At 44.2% G+C, this 6,000-nt stretch overlaps 1 non-coding gene across 1 annotated transcript; it reads left to right on the plus strand.

The window, feature by feature from the left end:
* Positions 1-843: 843 nt before the first annotated feature.
* Positions 844-1,029, plus strand: LOC146816834 (U2 spliceosomal RNA). Its single transcript, XR_014964944.1, has one exon. It is a non-coding gene; the product is annotated as a U2 spliceosomal RNA (small nuclear RNA).
* Positions 1,030-6,000: the final 4,971 nt, after the last annotated feature.

The raw sequence follows: 6,000 nt of genomic DNA on the forward strand, positions 1-6,000 counted from the left end.
TGTTCAGGATCCTTTGAGACACCTTTAAAAATACATTTTAATACAAGTAAAAGGGATAGCTCCTTTCCGCTCCTAAAGTGTCTTTTTTTAAACAAAATGCTGTATGGTGCTCTGTAAAACACGTTAGCGCCACCTGGTGTATTTCATGCATTACGGCCCCAGAAATGTTCTGCCAAATGCAATGGATCTCCGTCACATAAACAAAGGCAATAAAAATCAAACATCAAAGCGGCGAAAGTGAAAGTAATCGAGCAGAGCATCAAAGGGCTGGGTGAGAAGGGAGGGGGGAATGCAAGGGTCAAAGCGGCTAAAGTGAAAGAAAGCTATAGAGAAGGGAGGGGGGAGTGGGAGCAGTTGTGCACGTGCATGTGATCGTGCACTCAAGGTTTAGGCCAGCCAAAAGACTGTGGGTAGCACTTTGAAAATCCCACATACAAAATGTCTCTTCGAGCCTTTGGCTCAGCGAGACCTAAAAAGGACACACTATGGAGGCTAATAAACTGTGTAAAGGAAAGTCTCTGGTCCTCCAGAAACCTCAAACTTTTTAAACACAAGGACATTACACCAGAGGAATGCATCAAAAAGGCACTAGACAAAGTACAAACCTACGTCTTTGTGGATGCGAGAAAGAAAGGTCAAGTATGGGCGCTTAACAACTGGAAAGAGAAGGACTGGTCCAAACTAATAAACAACCAGAGACAGTAAATAAACTTGACAAATAAGAAATACTATAATCTCGATGGAAACTTGGCACATGTCCGAGCTGCGTCTCTATCATGGATGCAAAATAAATGTCGCCACCATATTGGATTGGCTAAAATGTAAATATGTCAAATTTTAAATAAAGCCTGTTGAAACTTAAAAAAATCAAAAAAATCTGTTCTTATCAGTTTAATATCGGATACGTCCTCTATCTGGGGACCATATATTAAATTGATTTTTGTAACAGGGAGATGGAATAGGAGCTTGCTCTGCCCACTCCACGCATCAACCTGGTATTGCAGTACCTCCAGGAATGGCGCATTTCCCCACCCGGGGAAAACAATGCAGTTGAACGATAGATGAGAAAACGAAAGTAGCGCTTCACTACCAAACCCTGTAAAGTGGCGCTACTGTGTTTGCGCGAGAATAAAACCACCCTGGTCACCGCGTCTTGCTTTATTTATTTAATTGATCTGCCGCAAACGCGCTTTATTTATTTATATATTTTTCACGTTTTCTGGAACTTTTTTTTATTTTTATTTCCTTCTCCATCCAGACGCTGCACTTTGGAAGAGAAAAATGTCAGAAGGAGACTGCTTTTCCAGCAATAGAGTTTCATTCATTTTGGATCCATTTCACTGGGGAACGAATGGAGGAAGTTTTCCAGCAAGTCAGTAGGATCGAGGTAGAGACGGAAAGAGACGAGGAGAGAGAGAGAGGTAGGGAGTTAGGGAGGGAAGGAGGGAAGGAGAGAGATGGAGGGAGGGAGGGAGAGAAGTGGACACTGCCCTTGGCTTCTCTGAGCAAAGAAGGAAAATACAGAGTCCTTTTCCTTCTTTGCCCGCCCACGAACGGCCAAGCCTTATCTATAGGCCTTTGGCTACAGGGGTGTAGTGTCCCGGCCAGGCGAGGGCGAGGTGCCGGCCACCCACTTCCTGTCAGGGAGCTGTCGAGGGCATCCTGGCCTGATTCCCAGCATCCCCCGGCTGCCAGGCTTTCCGGTGTTGTGTAATATCAGGTATCCCCTTCCGATCCGGTATCCCCTGCTCTTCGGCTCTCTTCGGAGAATACACTCAGCCCCGGGCAGGATCAGACAGAAGCAGTCGATCTCTGCTCGGGCTCAGTGCGGGCTCAGTGCAGGGATACACTGTTTCACGGAAAACCTAACGGAGCTCGGGCTATTAATTACACAAGAGACAGGAAGGGAGAGCGAGTAATCGTGAAATGAATGAAAAACTAAAGGCATGCAAGAACGGAGCTCAGGCTCTTAATTACCCGATGTTTCGTGAAATAAATGAAAAACTAAAGGCATGTAAGAACGGAGCTCAGGCTCTTAATTACCCGATGTTTCATGAATATTGGAGTCAATGCTGGCATGAACGGAGCTCAGGCTCTTAATTACCCGATGTTTCATTAATATTGGAGTCAATGCTGGCATGAACGGAGCTCAGGCTCTTAATTACCCGATGTTTCATTAATATTGGAGTCGATGCTGCTGAAGAAGTAACAGGAAGGAAACGCGAGTTAACGTGAAATAAATACAAAATTAAAGGCATGCTGGAACGGAGCTCAGGCTCTTAATTAAATTACCCAACGTTTCATTAAAATTGGAGTTAATGCTGCTCAAAAAGAGACAGGAAGGAAACGTGAGTAGCACAAAGAAACAAGCATTTGCAATGCAATAGGTCTCGTATGTAAGCGAGTTTAAGCTATTGGCATTGTAAATGACAATGCCTTTAATTTCTGTTTTAAAAAGCAAAACAAAAAAAGGCATTGTCGTTTACAAGGCCAATAGCTCAAACTTGCTTTACTAACTTTTGAACAGTCTAAGCTAGAAACAATGTTTTTTTTAAACTATCTGTAGATTATGCGGCAGATAATGAGTTATGTGGCACATGTGGCAAATCTATACTTAGGCCAAAATCGCCGCAGACGCAAAATCCCATAATTCCAGGGCCTCTGGTCATAGTAAAGGCCCAATTCAGTGCAGCATTTATAAGGTGATTGAGTTCAATGAGAGAACTAAAATGTGTAATGCTTGATTGATTATGATGTACCCTAGATGGGTTACACTGGTGCCTGGGTCGATTTCGTTCTCAGTAACATTATTACATTGATGACGTCGCAGTTTGAAACTGACTACATGGTCAGTTTGTGCAAAATCTTTTGTCTGCACTTGCCAAGTGATGCAAAGGTCAGTGAAAAATGGCGCCAGCACAGTATAATTAAACAAACCGTCTTGAGTTCATTTACATTTAATTTTTTTGTGCTGTTAGAAAGTAAAGACACAGCTATGGGAACCCCGGTGGCTGCAGAGGAGTGACAGTGGATGTGATTGAAATAGTTCCTAATGCTCCGCCAGCCACAGTAACATAAGCTTTCGGATGCACAAGTTGAGCAATGCACAAGGCGTCTTGACCTGGACACTGTTTAACAAGACGCACGCGAGGCTGGCATATGAAAAACATCCAGAGAAATATTCAATTTTGCTTAATGTAACTGACAAAAACAGGCGCGTGATCTCTGCGCTAAACAACCCCTCCCACGCAAATTTTTTGCTGTGTAATGTCACAGCTCTATAGTTTGTTTTTTAAACAGATTGCATGTGGTGCCAGGATATGGACTCTTTATCCACAAAGCAATGTATTTGCACTAAGTAGCAATTCGCCAAACGCTCATGATTGATATCATAAAAAGAAAGTATAGTTGATTTTAAAATACACATGCTGCACCTTGTGGACCCTCTTGGCTTGTGTTATTTGATTATAAATGGTCTCCAAATACCAGTACATGGCAAAGAGACCTTGCCCTTCACTGCACTTGTTAGGAAGTATGCTTCTTCCAGCGCTCAGGTGCCAGCTGGCCTTCAGCCACTTAGTATCCTGACCTAAAGCAACTAGCATGGTAGTATTTGTAGGCCCGCGTTTATTATGGCAAAGGCAAACTACAAGTCCCAGCATCCAGAGTGCTGTTGGTTTGAAAGCTCAGATTGTCTAATATTGACCTGAATGGCTCGGAGCCACTTACTAGTTACATCATTCAGCGCCAGTTCATCTTTACCTTTTAAAAAATCATGTTAAGCACACCCTGTAGTTGGGCGTTCGTGCAGTCTTTCGTAAAAGGGCACTCTGTGCTTCCCCCCCCCTTACAATGGAGTCATTGGGGCAAATTATCTGCTGGGAGAGGGAGTCGATGATGGTATTTGCAAAGTTGAGCTAGGAAGATGCTAGCTGGAGAGAGGGCCTGTCCTCCAGGCCTGGGCAAGGAGTGAGATCACACTAGGAAGAGTGTCTGTTCAGACAGTTCAGTCATTTTACACTTTTAGCATAATAAATACTTGTACCATCCCCAAAAGCAGATTTAAAAACAAATACTGAATTCTGGAAAAACAATTAATTTTCTCTATCATTGTCGGGTGGGGAACTAGGAATTGCGCCTTGACTGTTCTACTACCTGCATTGTAGACAGATATGTTGCCAGTTATTGAGAGATCTTCCAGTATATGTGCCTATGTAATTATACGTTGTGAAGCCCTGTCCTTGTAAATGCAAATAAAAATATTAATAACAACAACAAAAAATTCTCTATCATTATGTTTCACAGTAAAAGAAAAAACGTCTATTAAATGTAAGAAACTGATTTATGGTGACTGGAGAGAACAAAGAGAAGGATGTTCGTAGATTGCTCCAGTCAGTTACAATTGGGTGGGCACACTTTGGATATCATTTGTTCCAATTTTCCTGTTTTAGTGGTGAGGCCTAAGCCAGTTGTTTGGTCAGATCATATTCCCATATTTTTCTCTTGGGATTGTAAACATCCTTTACGACCAGTCAACTACCACCGTCCTCCAGCCACTAGGAAAATGCACCCGGGACGGCTTAGCAGCTCTTTGGCAGCCTCCTGGCCTGCCCTTCGGGGTGACCTTGAGGAAAATGTGTCCCAGTTTGCTGACTGGATTTCAAGTTCGGTTGAGACTCTGTCTGCACCATGTCAACTAAGGATGAGGAGAGAGTCTCCCTCCAAGCCATGGTTTACCCCAGAGTTGAGGATTCTTAAACACGCGTGTAAACTATTGGAGAGAGCTTGGCGAGCTAGTGGTTATTGTGCCATTGCTAAACGCGCCCTTAGAGCTAAACAAAAACTATACTATATGGCCATTGGAGAGGCCAAGGGCCAATACTATTCCGCCCACAAAGAGAGGGCTAACAATAATCCAAAAGACATTTTTGCCATTGTGCAGAATTTCTTGAACCCTAGCGCTCAAGCGGTATCAACGCCTATATCGTAGACCTGGTGCAATACCCTGTCTCATTTTTTTAGGGATAAAATAATCACCATTCAAGAGTCATTTTCGACATCCCCTAGGAAGCTTAGTGGTGCCGTGCTGGCGTGTTCGAGGTTAAAATCCGCCCCTTCTTTCTCTGCGTTTAGACCGATTGATCTTTCTAGCTCTCTTAAGATTGTCAAGGCACTAAAGTCGGGATCACCTAAAGACCCTTGTGTGGCTAAACTTCTGTCTGACGTGGCAGATACTATCAACTTAGAAGTGAACTATATGATCAACAAATCGCTTCATGAGGCGCATGTTCCTCTCTCATGGAAGCAGGCGCTGATTCTTCCCCTCCTAAAGAATCCATCTCTTGACCCTCTGCTACCTGAGAACTACCGCCCTATATTGCTTTTGCCAAGTCTGTCTAAAGTCTGTGAGAGGGTGGTTACGTCGCAACTTACTAACTTTGTCGAGGCATCAGGCTTGCTTCACCCTGCTCAATCAGGCTTCCGTGCCTCATATAGCATGGAGGCAGCATTTCTTGAGGTGACGGAGGCGATCCGCGAGTGTTTGGATGCCGGTGGGAAGGCAGCCTTGGTGATGTTAGATCTCTCGGCTGCTTTCGACACCGTGCCCCATTCCTTTCTCCTTGACCGTCTCTCAGAAATAGGCATCTCTGGCTCAGCTTTGCAGTGGGTCAAGTCGTTCTTGGAGGGCCGGTCGCAGCAGGTCTGGCTTCCTCCATGTACCTCCGCGCCTTTGCTGGTGACTACAGGTGTGCCTCAGGGGTCATCACTTAGCCCCTTGCTTTTTAACATCTATATGACGCCACTGGTTTATCTTGTGGAGTCATTGGGGGCTAAAGTGATGGCGTATGCTGATGACACTCAGCTCCTATTTTCTTAGACCAGGGATGATGACTTGGCTGCAGTTGTGCAGCTTTGCTTATCCTCAGTATTTCATTGGCTGGCGAATGCTCAGCTGAAATGCAATGAAGGTAAATCCGAAATACTTTTTTATGGCTCTTC

The sequence above is a fragment of the Triturus cristatus genome, chromosome 6 (assembly GCF_964204655.1).
Source record: "Triturus cristatus chromosome 6, aTriCri1.1, whole genome shotgun sequence".
Lineage (NCBI taxonomy): Eukaryota > Metazoa > Chordata > Amphibia > Caudata > Salamandridae > Triturus > Triturus cristatus.